The sequence below is a fragment of the Mytilus edulis genome, chromosome 5 (assembly GCF_963676685.1).
Source record: "Mytilus edulis chromosome 5, xbMytEdul2.2, whole genome shotgun sequence".
Taxonomy (NCBI): Eukaryota; Metazoa; Mollusca; class Bivalvia; order Mytilida; family Mytilidae; genus Mytilus; species Mytilus edulis.
The window spans coordinates 93,467,149-93,484,522 of NC_092348.1; the positions used below are offsets into that span (position 1 = coordinate 93,467,149).

Here is a 17,374-nt window from a genome sequence, read left to right on the forward strand (position 1 = left end):
TCTCAGGCACCAAGCACCAACCTTTCCAAAGACCAGGGATGATTTCAGACACAACACACCAACGGTACCAAAGACCAGGAATGATCTCAGGCTCCAAGCACCAACCTTTCCAAAGACCAGGGATGATTTCAGACACAACACACCAACGGTACCAAAGACCAGGAATGATCTCAGACACCAAGCACCAACCAAAAAAAATAAGGGTGATCTCAGGCACCACAGAATGGTAGCAAGTATTTGATATGTTAACTTATTTACTAATTGTTTAAGTTAAATGGGTTTTTTTCATTCTTTGCTCCATTTTTTCTATCAAAAACTGTCAAAATGCAACATGAATTTTTTATGTGTTTTTTCATCTCTTTCTTCAAAATGTTTTACTTAACATAATAAGTAAATAATTTCATGACTAGAAAAACAAATTGGAAATGTTAATTTACTTTAATCAACGAATGAAAAAATAAATGTTCGAACCTTTTCATGCATAACCAAATTATTAAATGTGTTAAATAAAAGATTATAAATAACAAATTTCTATATTTTTTGGAGTAAATTGAGATATGCTTCTATGAATTTTTACATTTGAACTGTTCCAAAATTTAATAATGTATCTTTTTTTACCGAAAATATAAGGTAAAATAACAAATAATGACTCGGGTTTACATGAAAACACTGATATCTTGAATGACAGTAGCAAAGGTGGATCCAGGGAGCCTTGCCCCCCCCCCCCCCCACCTTTTGTGGGAAGATTATATAAGGAACCACTGTAGCATGACTGGAGCAGGCCCCCTCATGAAAAGTTCTGGATTCGCCGCTGAGTAGTGAAATAAAAATTCACTAAATTAGAAGGGGAGGTAACTCGTATGAAATGAGGGTTTCGATACGATATAGTATTTCAATTAAGTGATGCAATTTTGCTCTAAATTTGTGAAGTAAAACTCAGGTACACAATGCCAAGATCAAAATTCATGTATATTTTACTCTTGGGAAAGTTGAGGGGGTACATTTTAAAATCTAGGGTATTTTATTATTAATATATACTGCTTAAATGTGATGCTATCTGAATTAAAATCAGTTTGCCCAGGTGAAAAAGCCTCCTCCACTATTTTATGGTAGAAGCATTTAGCAATTGGGAAAATGTGATTGAATTTGATTCTGAATTTCTGAAATTAGTTAATATTTATATATAAAACAAAATCATTTATGATTATCACAAATATTCACCATCAAAATTTTTAACAATGTTTCTGGATTATGATGAGCCATTTTTAATTATAAAAGTTTTCCTCATGTTATTTATTACAGAAGCCAAATGATCATTTGATTAATAATAGCATAACACCTTCTTCTTTATTCTCATAATTAAAAAAATATCGAAATAAATATGCCAATATAAACCCAAGTGGTACTCATTACATTCTTGTCGGTGGATTCTTGAATAAGTTTCATTTAATATTTAAAACTTACCAAAAAGTATTTTCCTTTAGAACATATTCAGTTTGAATACATAGATGACAGTATTTTTAGTAAGCATTTCATGAGAACAACATAGTTAGAATTTTGACCGGAAAAATAAATTAAAAAAATTTGGGCATTCAATATTGATGTATAGATACAATTTAGAAAGTACTATAAAAACTGGAAATTAAATAAAAACCTCAGAAAGAAGATTGATTTGATTTGATTACAACATACACAAGAAGCGTCCCCAATTATTAAACCATTGAACAAAATTTTCTTCTGGAATGCAGTAAAATGATTTGCCCATGAATTTGGCATACTTTAATATGCAACAACAGTCGAAGCTAAAAAAAGAGGTTGGAGATTAACCCAGAGTGGAAAGCCCACTTATTTGATTTTGTTTATAATATTTTGTTAAATTGATTAATGTAGAAATGGTGATAGTTGAAATAACTTTAGATGAGGTTTATTAAGTTGTAAAACATTTTAGGTCGTTGGGTCCAATGATCAACTGATATTAATAAAACATTTTTAAACATTGTCTTGTTTGCATTGCCAGTGCTTTTGGGTGGTTGAAATTGGGTTTTCATAGCAATTCATGCAATTTTTTATAGTACAAATGTAGACCAGTTTAAAAGGATAAAAACCGAAATTTCAGATTTGTAATTAAACAATTTCCCCAATATTTATACTGTTTTCAATACATCTTGATTGTCAAATTTGAAAATAACATAGTACATTTGTACTTGAAATTAAATTTAGGTCATAGTCATCTGCATTTAAAGTTTCATAGCTGAACATTATTGTTCATCTTGAAAGTTGTTTTTGAAGTTTAAACAAATATCAAATTATCATTTCAGAAATACATTGAGCTTTGAGCGCTGCGTCTCTTACTAACATATAACATAGTTTCTTTTTGGTGTAGCTTGTAGTAGCTAGGGTCTGGTTATTACATCTGTTTTTTTCATTTGTTCTTTGGATGGTTGGTGTTATGGTTTTCAAGTGTTCTGCTTTCAAAGGAATCTTCATATGTAATTCTGAAATGAAAGTATTTGATATTTGTACGGTCATTTAAATATTTAAAAAAAAAAACAATTTGGAGCTTAAAGCTACTTTGAACTTTTTATAATTTTTGAAACAATGTCAAAAGCAAATGTCTTAAATCAAATTCTAAATTGTATTTTGACATATTATGATGTATTGGAAACGAAAAAATTAAATGTATATTTGTATCTTAAATTGAATTCAAATACAGTATTGTGAAAAATTACCCAAAATGTTATTTACTTGAGCGTCAACAAAATTATTTCAGGGTATCTGTTTCTTTAAAGCACTTATTGCTAACAAGGTAATGGTGAAGTAAAAGTAACATTTCAAAATTATAATCTAATTGGATGTATCTCTTATCTATAAAAATCACTTAAATCTTTAACCAAATGGGAAAGCAATTAATTAAATAATTTCACACCCCCCCCAAAAAAAAAATTTCATTCTGAGTTATCTAAAACTATCATCATTTCCCAGAGAAATTTAAATAATCATTCCTCGCGTTAAATGGTAGTAAGATCTATTTTGCTTCAGATATCTCATTCTTGGGTTAATTTTTCAACTCTAATCCCCAATAAAATGCTTTCATTCAGACATTTTACAAATTTTCCATACAAATCCCCAAAAAATAATCTTGTAAAAAACTAAAATATGTGGTTCTCATGAATAATAATAAAAAAAATCCTGTCAATAATAGTGAATCCACAGTATTCACTTTTTGCTTGAAAAAATTTGTAATCAAGTTTTATTATTAAGCCTCAAATGTTGTATATAGGCAACAATTTTTGTTTCTTTCTTTGTCTTTACCCATTGAAATCCATTACTTTTAAGCAAGGGAGATAACTTGTTTCAAATTTAAATTTTTGATGAAAATTCTTAAAACAATTTCTGGGTGTTACAGGCTATTTGTTTATGTCTTCTTTGTCCATTCAACATCATATTTTTCTAAAATCAGTGTAATTTTTATTCGGTATAGAAATATTTAGTAACTATTTGGTTGATAATTATCAGTACATAATTGACAACTATTTTTAATTTAAACCTTTTCGTCACATGTAACAATTGCTCATCATGATTTGTAGATAAGATTTTGACATTTCTTTTCGAAATTCCCCTTAAATTTCTTTTAAAAATTGCACACAATCAGTTATATTAACCAAGCAGGTTCCAATTGGATCATGTACCATACTTTGAGGTCAGTGGCAGATTCAGAGGGTGGGAGTTTTGGTGTTTACTTACTTACTTACTACCCTTGTACGCCATTGGCGTGTAGGGCAGTAACGAAGATTTTCCACTTTTGTCGGTTGTTGGCGGTTTTCTATAGTGTGCCCCATGTCTGTTGTTATTTATTAGCCTCTGCCTGTACAGTTCTTCTCCATGTCATTTTGAGCATTTGACTTTAGTTGAAAAAGTGAGACATAGCGGTCCTACATTCCGTTGTTGGCGTTGTCCTTGGCAGCGTCAACAAATATCCACTCTGTGGTTAAAGTTTGAAATTTTAATAACTTTCTTAAACTCTCCTGGATTTATACCAAGCTTGGACAAAAGCTTGTTTATGATCATAAGATAGTATCCAGAAGTAAATTTTTTAAAAATAAAATTCCATTTTTTCTGTTTAACACTTATATATGGACTTAGTTTTTCTTCAAGTTAACATTACATACAGTCTGCTGTTAAAACATTTATTAGATTCATAAACTATTCTGGATTTTTACCAAATTTGGACAGAACTTGGACAAATGCTTCTTTCAATTTAAAGATAAAAAAAGACTTGAGATTGCTACAGTGATTTAATAAGATAGACATATTTTGGTTCCTTTGATTGCAACTACAGGATAGTACAGAATTTTGTAATAATAATTTGCTTTTCACAATGACACCATCAGGATAAATTATAAATAGGGTGTGAAGGTAGATGTGAATTATCTTTAACTGGATCAAGAATGTAAAAATAAAACATGTTTTTGTAAATTTGGACGACATTTGACTTGCAATTATGTACCATTTACTATGCTGGATGTAGTACAGACTTGCTTACGGTACCATTTCAACACTGAAATAGTAAGTTTGTCTGAGCGAAGCCAATTGGAAGCACGTACCTCTTAGTGAAGCTAATTGGGAGCACATACGCTCTGTCTTGTTGCGAAGCCAATTGGAAGCAGTACATATATACCTCTGTCTGCTGAAGCTAATTAGAAGCAGTACCCCCGGCAGAGTGGTCCCAATTAGAGGCAGTAACTCTGAGCGAAGCCAATTGGAAGCATGTACCTCTGCAAAATTTGATTAAACACTATTCAACAAATTTTATTTAACATTCTTTTTAAAGTTTACCTTCATACCTTCTTTTATTTTTTATTTATTATTTTCCCTCCTGTTGACATTGTGAAGTGCAAATTATCACTCCTTCATTTTGTACTCTTTATAGTTTTTATTCTGATGAAGGTGCCATAGAAAATAAAACATGCCAATATAGTTAAATTACTCCAACAATCCCTGAAGTATTGTTATAAGTATTATCATAAGTGAATCTTTTATAGACCATTCAAATAAACAAATAAAAAATACTATGCATTTTGATGATTACTTATTTTACTTGGAATTTCTCTTAATGTAACTTAAAATGTAAAATACCATTTATATTTTTTTTGTCCAGCCTTCGACTTTAGTTGAAATGAGACATAGTCATCCTTCATATTGTCGTTGGTGGCGGCATCCGCGGCGTTGATGATCACAAATATTCACTCTTTGGTTAGAGTTTTGAAATTTTAATATCTTTCTAAAACTATTCTGGATTTCTACCAAACTTGGACAGAAGCTTGTTAATGATCATAAGATTATATTCAGAAGTAAATTTTGTAAATAAAACAAACTAATTTTTCCATATTTTACTTATTAACGCCAGCATACAATACATTCACTCTGTGGATAAAGTTTTTAAATTTTTAATAGGTTTATGCTATCCTGGATCTTGGACTGAAGCTTGTTTTGTTAAAATGTTGTATCTATTTATCAGTATTTTACTTATTAATGGACTTAGTTTTCCTTCCAGTAATATTAAATACAGTCTGCAGTAAAAGTTTTTAAAATATTTATGAGATTCATAAACTATCCTGGATTTTTACCAAACTTTGACAGAAGCTTTTTACATTCAAAAGATACTACCAAGAGGAATATTTTTATTGATTTCCCCCCCTCATTTTTGTTGAGCCTGCAATTGACAGCAAAAGTAGGCAAGACACTGGGTTCTGCGGCACCCTTACAATTTTTTTTTGATGATCAATGCAATTGAATGAGAACATAAACTAGTTTGAACCTAGCCTTTTATCCTGGGTTGGGAACCCCCTCTCTTTAAAAATAGCTGAATCCATCCCTGTAGTGGGTCAGGGTGTGTTCAATAATTGCATTTTTATCATTTGAAGATGGAAAAAAATCTATGTAAGTTATTACATGAGATTTGTTTCCTCTCCAAATGGACAAAATCAGCTGTTTCCTGTAAGTCTGTGTATTAAATGGAGCTGGTTCAGTATTGACTGTTATCCTCCATTTAAGGAACCAGTCATTCCAAAAGGTTACCTTGTGTCAGTCCATCTCTATTAATGTCAGGATATCTGTGTTTTCACTTCTTTTCCAACAGAAGTCATAGGAAGCCAATCTTATAAAAAAAAAAAAAAAATTGATATCACCAATCTAAATGCTATTTGAAACTAAATTTGGGAACAAAAAACATCACTTTTTGGTTTGTTGATTTCAGAACTATTTTTCTTAACGTACTTAAGTTTAAACTAAATTAATGAAGTATTACATGCAATTTGAATATGGACAATTATCTTTTATTTTAAAGAATCAGTGTTTTTATCATCTTTGAGTTCACTTTCACATTACTAAATTTGGTCCTTTGTGTAAATATTTCACTATATAGCACCATTTTGCATAATATTTGTATTTTCTATTTTTAGTGTTCTGCACCATCGAAACTTTGCAGAAAGATTGCACACATGTTGCAGTTGTGTATTTCCTAGTATGAAATTGCTTGGAGTTTTCCCCCATTTTTTCAATCTGCAGTTTGAAATGTTTATAATTTTTTCTAATTTTTCTTGAATTTGGAGCTCTTTGTATAAAACTTTTGAAGGAGGTAACAATTTTTGTTTTGAACTCATATCTTTGGAACTCTTATAATGAGCATGCATATTGATTAAGGTTGATTGTCATCACCAAATTGCACAACTGAGCTACCTCAGGCTATGATCATTTTTTGGAGTATAATTTTCATGCTTATGATGATGCAAAACTTTAAAAAAGGGATATTTTATTAAACTATGCTCCAAAATATTAAAAAATGTTGTGTGATTTATTGGTTTTAGCCAATTACTATTTTGTTCTTTTTGTGTTGCCTCTGTTCAAGTTTTTACATATCAGATGTCTGCTAATTTATATAAAAGTTATTGTTTTAGTTCTGTAAATAAACAAAATGTAAACATTTTAAATAATAATGGGAAAGAGAAATTGTTGGTACTTCAAAAAACATTTGGTCAATTTTGAAAATACAAGTTACATTTTTAAAAGCACATCTGATATTTTCACTGTTTTATGTATGAATTCAAACAATTATTTGTGTTTTATATCGAGAATTACTTCAGCTGCCATGAAAAAGAAAATTTCTGAGATGCTTTGGCACATTCTTGGGACAATTGTATATTTGGTGAAATACAACAGAAAGGACATTTCATTAATTGGATAAAATGGATTCAGTGAACTGATCAGTACAAAAACCTATGTTGAAAAGCATATAAAAGTAGCCAGGATAGCAGCTCCAAGGAAGATGGTTAAATAAATCTTCAACCAAGTCTGAGGCTTTACCAAGAAAATAAGAAGGCAAGTTTAAATAAGCCATAAATTTCTATACATGCTATCGGTAATTTGATTAAAATAGAAGGCAAGTTTAAATAAGCCAAAAATTTCTATACATGCTATTGGTAATTTGATTAAAATGTATATTTAGGGCATATGATAGAGTAACAGTGGAGATAATGATGTTGCTAATGTAAAATGATATTTTTGCAATTAAATGGGAGATAACTCATAACTACCTTTATGAACAATGGAATATATTTAAACATTATTTTTGTGGAGTTGGAAATTCAAATAATAAACTTATAAGACTTATTTTTTATTTTTTTTGTAATCTTTTATATTGATTTTTCAGTTATTTAGGTTATAGTAAGAAATCGGAACAATATTTTGTTAATGTCAGGGAAATTGAAATGTAAAGTATAAGTATATAAATTGTCAATTTTTATATTTTAGGTTCTTTCTGTGAGATGTTTTCTGGTGTGGGAATAAGACTTGGTGGTCTGATAAAGCTTATATATAGGTATGTACCAGTACTGTTTTGAAAAGAAATAAATTATCAATGTTTTATAAAAATACATAAAGATACATGTTTTTTACTCTCTTGGCCTTGAAATATTCAAACATTTAATTTCTGTAATTTAAAATTTCTACTCTCACTTTTTATATGAGTACAAATACAATGTATATGTGTAAATGAAAGGCTCTAACCTGATTATTTAGTTGCTCTCTCGTCTGTTCTCAACATCTATTACATGACTATGACCCATTCTTTATAATTTTCATACATTAACAGTGATCCTTTCAAAATATTTTGTTTAACTAAGCATTTTATGTTCTTTTAAATTTCAGCTTAGCATCACTGCTTGTCTGTAAGGATTGAAGCTGGGAGTGGGCAATGGAGCTGACTTTTATGGTAAGAACCAATACAAAAATTAATGAATTATTCAGCCAAGAGCAAGTAAATACCATAGAATATTATTATGCAAAGAAGTTTTATATTTTGATTATGCATAGAAGTATGATATTTAAACTGTGTAGAGAAGTGTTATATTTTAATTTTTCTAAAACTATATCTGTATATACAATCTGGAAGGTGGTAACAAGATAAATAAACGTAATCAAAAATTATGCTGTAACTTAAAAAAAATCTTTCAAATCTGTTTTACGATATCTAAAATTGTCCCTGTAAATTAAGTAAATGAGATGTGGCTTAATTGCTAATGAAATAAAGATTTCCCAGAGACCAAATGACATGGATGCATTCTTCTAATAGTCACTGTATGACCTTCAACAATGAGCAAAACCTATACCTTATATATAACTATGAAAGTCTGTATTATGACAAAATGTGAAACAATTCAAACAAGAAAACCAATAGATTGTGATTTATGATGAAACAATGAAATAATAAAAAAAAACTTGTTTGCAAAGGAAGACTGGTTGATTGTAAATTCATGTCTACACATCACTTCAAAATAATGGTAAAATCAAAGTTCTATGCATCATAAGTGCAATTGCCAGTTACATGTACTTGTTTCTTTGCATTGAATATTGTTCAGATATTAGAATGTATATTTCTTTTTCAGGTGACTTCAACTGTAGCTGCAGGAAATTATTGTGCAATTCAACTGAAACAAAAAAAGAATGTAATTCAGACTATTTTTGTGTATGTTTAAAAAAAAAATGTAAAGATTATCCATTTTCAACAAAGCTGGAAGTTGTATGCTAAATTGATACTTCATAATTTTACTTTATTACTTATAGACCTACTTAAGTTATCTTAATGATGGTCTTTGTGTATCCAAAACAGTTCTAGTAGTTTTAGAATGGAGAATCTAAAAAAAAAAAAAAAAAAAAAAAAAAGAAAAAGAAATGTATTTTTTTTAGTTTTCTGATTTGTATTATATAAATATTTTTCCAATGTTTTGTTATACTTGTTTTTAACAATGTTTTAGCTCAAACAAATTATTTCGAAAGAAGCATAGTAAATAAACCTGGTGATAAAAAATTGATTGATTTTAAGTGTTAAACATCACTTTCAGCAATATTGATTATATCTTGGTGGCCATTTTTTTATTGGTTGAGATGTGATGGGAGAGAACCACCAATTTGAAAATTGATGTACTAAATATTTTTTTTAAATGTTTGAATATTTTATATCAAATTATTTATTTTTGATTATAGCTATACCATTTTTTTGTTGTTCGATATAGCAATGATGTGGAGTCCAAACAGGTGAAATTTTTGGCAAAGGGAGGTAATTTATTATTCCCCTGTTTAACTCCTTATTCTTGAAATTTCCTCATGGTAGGGAATATATAACTATTTACTTTAATTTCACATTTGTACAAGTTTTGGGTTTAATATCAGATGTATACTAGCTAATAAGGACTATTATTCAGAGTTCTGTAAATAAAAAAATGTAAACAGAGCTCTAGATAATAGATTTGAGGGTGGGAGAAATCATGGGTTACTTCTTGTAGAATTGATTTGGTGAAATTTTCAAGATAGGAGATTAATTGAAAGTGCATCTGATATCTTTATTCATTTCTATAAATAATGGACCAAAAAATGACAGATTGACAATCAGATAATGATGACAGCCAGGAGAGCAGCTCTAAGGAAGATGGTCAATAAAATTTTCAACCAAGTCTGAGGCTTTACCATGAAATTAAGAAGGCAAGTTTATTGAAGTCAAACAATTTTTATACATTTTCTATAAATATTTGATAAAAAGTGCATATTCATCTTTCTTTTCTGCGTGAAAAACATCTTTGAAGAATGTATTTACCAGTTTAATATTTTGAGATTCCAGTTACAAAAACAAGAATTTCTATCCCAATTACTGGAGTAAATCCTGAGATAGGAATTATATCTCAAGGGGAGACTAGTTTTATTAACAGCAAGATTTGTCCGTTCAATGGGAGACAACTCATTTTCATTATTCAAATTAGTTGAGTTCAGTTGAAATTCAAATCATAAAACTTTGACAATTTTTTTTTGTTTTTCAATCTTTATAAATTTTACAGAATATGTGGATGTTATACTATTGGTACATGAAGTAAGAAATCAGAACAATTTGTAAAGTAATCTTTAGGTTGACATAGAAATTGGTTTGTAAAATTAATAAATGTGTTAATTTCTTTTTAGGTACTTTCTGTGGCATGTTTTCATGGTGTTGGAATAAGACTTGGTGGTCAAATACAGCTAATATGAAGGTAGGTACCAGTATGTTAATCCTGTTTAAAAAAAATAATTCTATAAATAATATTATTTGGAAATGAATACTGACTAAGGTTAAAGGTTTATAAAAGTTTGGTCAACAGTATACTCTTTATTTTATCAGTACCATATGACAATGTTCACTTGGCAAAATATGGCCTTATTATAGATTTTAAATTTCAACTTTCATCATAGAATTCTAAAAAGGCCCCAATCTGGTTCTTAAATGGATATATCAAGAGACTTATGGCGACATAAAAGAAAAAGCTTCTTTATAATACACTGTAGACTCCATAATTAGCTAAATTGGGAGAAATTATCAAAATGCAATGTTCTTACCTAAAAGCTTAAAGAATACTTTTGATCCAAAATGTTAAGTAACCTATAGGTGCCAAGGGTAATATTTAAATTACAAGACATACACTATAACTGGATCAGGGAAAGTGAATTATGCTGAAAACAGTTCTAAATTGTGAAAAATTGGACCTTAATTGGCAGTTTTGCGAAAAACACCAAAATTGCATAATCAAGAGGTCATAACTTTATAGTTTATATTGTTACATGTAAAAAAAAGAAGTGGTTATTTTGTATCAAAAATGATACCACAACAATTTATATGTAGCATTTGGACCTGAATTAAAAAAGATTAAAATCTTGTAGCCAACTTTAGCCCTTTTAAACCTACCGCTTTTAAGGATTGAATTGGGTTGTTAAATTGATGTCTTATCAATGTTCTCAAAACCTGTCACATGTATATAACCAATTTTATATAAAGTAGATACGATATTCCAGAAGTGATCCTTTAAAATAATTTTGATTGACTAAGCATTTTATATTTCAGGTTAGCACCACAGCTTGTCTGTAGGGATTGAAGCTGGGAAAGGGCCATTGGAGCTGAATTTTATGGTAAGATTTAAAAAAAAGATTGAACTATTCATCTAAGAGTATGTAAATGCACCATGGACTTTTTTATGTACACATGTAGATCAAACATTTAAAAAAAAAAAATCCAAATTAAAAGTTTATTTATACAGTACCGGTAATCTGGATAGGGGTATGTATATAAGAATAAAGAGATGTTATAAGATTGCCAACTACACAACTATCAATAAAGGAAGCAAATTACAGTCACCGTAGGACGTTCAGCAATGAGCAAATATCTATATGAATGTAAATAATGCAACTGGTTGAATATCACAATATTTTAAATTGATGCATAACTTTGAAGGCGGATTTTTCTGAAATCGGGATTATTAATCATATTTATCCATTTATTAAAATATCAAGAATAGATGCATGCAATAATTTCTGAATTTACAGTACCAGTTTTAAAGTAAGCTATAAGAGCTACTGAATAGGACAAAATGTGAAACAATTTCAAACAAGAAAACCAACATGATGATTCATGAAAAAGAATAATCGAAAAAAATAAACATGACACACACCAACCATTGGTTAGTTTTTCATCCTTATTTGCTAATAATTGTATTAGTTTAAATTTTGATATAGGCTTGATCATATGTTTTGACAGATATGTTTAAGAATATTTATTTCTTTTTCAGGAAACTTTGACTGCGGCTGCCACATAAAATGATTATATGATATAACAGTGAAGAAAGTTAGTCAGAAAACTTTTGTATATGTTTCAGAAAATGTAATTTTTTACAACAACAAAAAAATTGTAAAGATTCTCCACTTTCAACTAGATTGGAAGCTTGTATTTAAAATTTCAAAATTACTCTTACTTTTCTTGTCGTGCTTATAGAAACTGAACTTTATATGTTTCATAATTTAGATCTTATTCGTTATTCCCCCAACCCCCTGTAACTCTGTTTCATTTTTACTTTGAAAATGAAATGAAACACAAAAAATTTACTGGTAAACTTAATAATGGTCTGTCTAGTCCAAAGGCTTTCAGTCGGTTAAGAATGGAGAATTTAAAAAAAAAAAAAAAAAAAAAAAAAAATTGAAAAAGAATATATTGTGTTTTTGTGTTGCCTGAATTGTTATATATTTTTCCAACTTTTTGTTATTTTTTTGCAGTGCTTTTAGCTAAAAAATTAAAATTATTTCACTAGAAGCAGAGTAGAACATATTGGTGAAAAAAGATTGATTGATTAATAGAATTTTGGTGTATAATGCCACTTTCAGCCCAATTTGTAATATCTTGATGGCCATTTTTTATGGGTTGAAAAAGTTAAAAGTAACAGTAGATACCCACCAACTTTTCCCCCAGGGAACTGTCAATTCTAGTCAATTAAGCTTCGAGTCAAACACACCTACCACAGTTTGAATTCTCAACCTCATTTTGACATGCTAGAGATACAATAATACTTCTTAGACCACTGCCACCAAGGCCCTTAGGTAAAAGTTAAAGTACTAAATTAGTTATTGAAAATACAGAAATGTGTTGTAGTTTTTACATACCGTATAATTTTTTCAATTTAATTATACTATATTTTGTATTGTTAAATATAGGAAGGATGTGGAGTCTCGACAGGGTCATATTTTCAAGGCAAGGGGAGGTAATTCCCTTGTTATACTCCTCATACTTTAAATTTCCTAAGTGTTTATAGGGAATATAACTTTTTTTATTTAAATATTCACTTTTTTTACACATTTTCTTTAAATATCAGATGTATACTAGCTAAAATGACTATTATTTAGAGCTCTGTAAATAAAAAAAAAATATGTAAGCAGAGCTCTATATACAGATAATAGATTTGAAGGGTTTGAGAAATAGTGGGTAACTACAATTGATGAGGGGAAATTTTCAAAACTGATTTTGTTAAAACTGTAAAGTGCATCTGATATTTTTTTTTATACATGTATAATGTTATTTCTGAAAGTAAATGGACAATAAGATAATGAGGACATGGACCTCCTTGGCAGTTATGATAGCAGCTCTAAGGAAGATGGTCAATTATATCTTCAACCAAGTCTGAGGCTTTACCAGGAAAAATCTGTGGTGAGTTGAAATGTTCCACAAAATTTACAAAAATATTATTAGACTTTTAAAACTTTTTATTTATTAAGGGTTTTTGTGTGATATTGAAGATATCTGCATCATTTCATAACATTTTTTTATAACTTGTATTTAATGAAAATGTTTTCTACCTTATGTATCAAGTCAATATTTTGAAGATATTATATAAGAAATTCATAAGAAATGATACAAGGCATAATTATGTTTCTCTTCTTAATTTTATCTTTTAAACATTTTTTTTTATTTCAGGTTATTGAAATTACAATGTTTTCCTGGTGTTGGGAGTAAGACATGGATATCTGATATTGTTAACATGTTGGTAGGTATTAAAGCTTTTATTTTTAATAATTTTAATAGTATTTGACATCAATAAATTTTTTGAAGGTTTGAAATACTATACAATATGATGACATACAAGTTTATTTTTTACTAACTTAATAAAATTGAAAATGTAAATCGGGAATGTGTTACAAAGGGCAAAAAACATAACCATTAGTTTGATTTTGAATACCAATTATTTTCTTGCAGAATTTTGTTTGTTATCTGAGAACTTTTAAACAATTATTATGATGTACATATTTTTTGAAAGTTGAGAATAACTGACCTTGAACTTTGTTTTACAGGTTAGCATCACAAGTTTCCTTGGGGTTACTTGCTTGGGGAGTTATTAGAGCTGTTTTAAGGTGAGAATTATTTAATCAACAAACAATTTAAATTTATTTATTATACATGTATCTAATTTTAAATGCCCCTAGATATTTATATATCTATCCTAAATATATGTCAATGTAAAATGCTGTACCTTTACTTTATAAGTGTATCTATATTTACTGATTTGTCTCCCTTGCCCTAAACAAGATTAGGCCCGAGACTACAATTAATTCCTCGATCAGTTCTTTATAACGTTTTGTCGCATTAAAAAAATTTGCTTATTCTTTTTGTCTTAATTTTTGGTGTGTGCAATGTACAGTTCAAGTCCAAAAATATATGCAATTTTCAGAAAAATTGCATGTTTACATCATACAAATTTGGCCAATACACATCCATACCCCTATAGGCAAGTCAAGAGATGTGCCGAAAAGTGTAAATACTACCTTTTTGCACCTATTAGGTCCAAGGCCACAATTGTCATCCCTTGATTTTCGTTGTTCACAAATATATAAATCCCTAGTGTTGACAGTGGGTTACTTGCCAATATTTTTCATACCCCTTCGAAATTTATTTCTCCATGTTTTATACCTCAAATTGGAAGCAGGGGGTGAAATTACACTGTAAAAAAATTTGGGTCCAGAATTTTAAAGGAAAGTAGTGATTTGGTCTAGCTGAAAAAGGTTAAAAATGAGCACTTCGGAAGATGTCAAAAGATTTCAAGACGTCCTAAACATAAAATTGTCCATTATTTGAGTTAGAGCCGATGAAGTTTTCTATAATTTTGATATAATTTGTCCCAAAAGTAGTTCAACACACTGTAAAAAAATCATTGAGAAAGCGCAGGTGGGATTTTTTTTGGAAACATTAATTTTCATTTATGTTCTAAAAGAAATGCACTACGAATTAATTGTGATCTCGGACCACCTGGCCGAATCACTCTTTCCTTATCAAAATCTGTTAAAATAAAACATCCAAAAGTTTATTTCAGCTCTCTTCTTTCATTTCCACCCCAGAAAAACAAAGAAATGTATGAGAAAGGGAAAGAAAAAAAAATAAGAAAAAATACACTATAATTAAAGGGAACTATACTCGTGGACAACGAAAAGGGGGGGTCATAATTGTGGCCATGGGCCAGACGTGAAGGGGAGATAATCTGATATCAAGTAAAACCTAGCTATCATAAAAAAGATGATCATGTATGATAACTGCTTTACATTCAGTCATTCATATTTTCACTACAAATTTCAAAAGAATTTATTCTACTTTTTCATCATGGAGAAAATTTTGTTTGGATCTCAGTAATGGTAAATAAAACAACAAATAACAAAATATTCATTAAATTTTACTTTTTATTAAGTGAACTTACCAGCAGCTTCTGCATTCACTGTGTTAAATATTTCCAATAATTGCTCAGGTATTTGATGTCAAATCGTAAAGTTTGGAAATTTATTTTTGTGTATTGACAGATTTCAGTAAAACGAAGTAGCAAAAATAAGAGTAGTTTTCACATTCATTGATATGTTTTTTTTTTAAATTGAATTTTATTATATACCCTTAAGATTATTTTGATAAAATAATTGAAACTTAACTTTATTTCTTTTCAGTTTAAAGTGTAACAGTTGCTGCCTTGTATGGTAAAATCCTCAGACAATAATCCTGCAAACTATCGGATGAACTGTTACTATCTCTATTGGAACAATCTGTAGACAGTAGTCTTGTAAGCAGAATGAGTTTTTAACAAATTGTATTTTTATTGCTGTATTGAATTTCAAATTATAGATTTTTTTTTATTTATATTACTTGCATTCAAATATTGTTTTGTGATTGATGAAAAATTAAACTGAAATTATTGTTATTTGAGGGGTCCCAAAGGTATGCCATATGGTTTCTCAAAATACCCACAAGACGTACATAGGTTTACATATATTTTTAAGTTATGTACATGTAAGCCTTACAAGTGCTTTGTGAAATGAATTTTGTCGGTTACAATCCAAAATAGTAGGATTTTGATGGCCAAACACTATGAAAAGGGAATATGAAACTAGTCCCCTGTTAAATATTTTAACTACTAAGTTTTTGACCCCAAATAAAAATGTTTGGGTTTTGGGTTGGGTTTTACTCCACTGACTGCCTAAGAGGGGACCAGGCCAGCCCAAGTGATTCCCTTTATAATCAACAATTTTTTTACCCACAAATGGGGGGGGGGGGAACCCTCTAAACCGCCTCTGCAATGGGAAGATTTGTGTTTTCTGTCTGTTTGTCCATCATTGTCTCTCATCCACGGCTTATAAACTATTGGTAGATTTTCATTGAAACTTTCAGATTATCTTCTATAACTAATGGCAGTGTGTATTTTGTTTTATTATAATGAAATTTTGGGGTTCCCAATTGAAAGAATGGACCTTTTAAATACTTTGTTTTAACTTTTGGAAGCATCTCCTAAAATGAGTTCATCATATGAAGGATAGGTTAGTTTGAATTTTTTTTTATTATGTTTTTATCCTGCTTTTAATCTTGTCTTAAAAAGTTGGATCTCATTATGACAAAATTGTCATGACATTAATACAAATTTTCAATATATTCTACTTCAAGACAATAGTATATTACCACTGTAGCTTTGAAGTATATATAAGGTTTGCTATAACAACATTTGTGTTTTATATGATTTTATCTGGTTTTAGTGGTTTTTATCTGATTTTATTTGTTTTTATTGTAAAATCTTGTTATACCAAGCCTTAATATGATTTGGTTTGTTCGGAAACTAAAAAAAAAACTTTTACATGCAGATATTTATTTCCATAATGAGATCTGACATTTTTATGCTTTTAACTCTCTATTAAATTCATAAACATTCTATCTCGCCCTTCAACTATTGATGCAGTCCTTGGAAGATTGATCAAACTGTTAGATTTGTGGATGCAAGTTGAGAATCTGCTCTAACTAAATCTATGTTGATATCAGCTGAACAAACCTATCCCTCAATATGAGTAATGAGATATAAGAAAAGAAAAAAATCCATTCTTTGATTAGAGAACCTTTAGAAGTTATAAAAAATAGTACACAATGTCGGCAGAGACTGAAGATTATTTGAAAGTATCGGAAAAATCCCATTTAATCTTGATAATTGTGGGTTAAAGTTGTAGATAGATGAGCAAACAT

At 29.3% G+C, this 17,374-nt stretch overlaps 3 long non-coding RNA genes across 3 annotated transcripts; all 3 read left to right on the top strand.

Annotated features, from left to right (window-relative positions):
• The first annotated feature begins 5,639 nt into the window (after window positions 1-5,639).
• Window positions 5,640-9,903, top strand: LOC139525592 (uncharacterized). Its single transcript, XR_011664932.1, has 4 exons — window positions 5,640-7,377; window positions 7,810-7,876; window positions 8,206-8,269; window positions 8,943-9,903. It is a non-coding gene; the product is annotated as an uncharacterized lncRNA (long non-coding RNA).
• Window positions 9,904-10,437: 534 nt separating this feature from the next.
• Window positions 10,438-12,231, top strand: LOC139525591 (uncharacterized). Its single transcript, XR_011664931.1, has 3 exons — window positions 10,438-10,574; window positions 11,420-11,484; window positions 12,141-12,231. It is a non-coding gene; the product is annotated as an uncharacterized lncRNA (long non-coding RNA).
• Window positions 12,232-13,420: 1,189 nt separating this feature from the next.
• On the top strand, window positions 13,421-16,026 carry LOC139525590 (uncharacterized). The gene is made up of 4 exons (XR_011664930.1): window positions 13,421-13,546; window positions 13,814-13,883; window positions 14,188-14,247; window positions 15,820-16,026. It is a non-coding gene; the product is annotated as an uncharacterized lncRNA (long non-coding RNA).
• The last annotated feature ends 1,348 nt before the right edge of the window (window positions 16,027-17,374 follow it).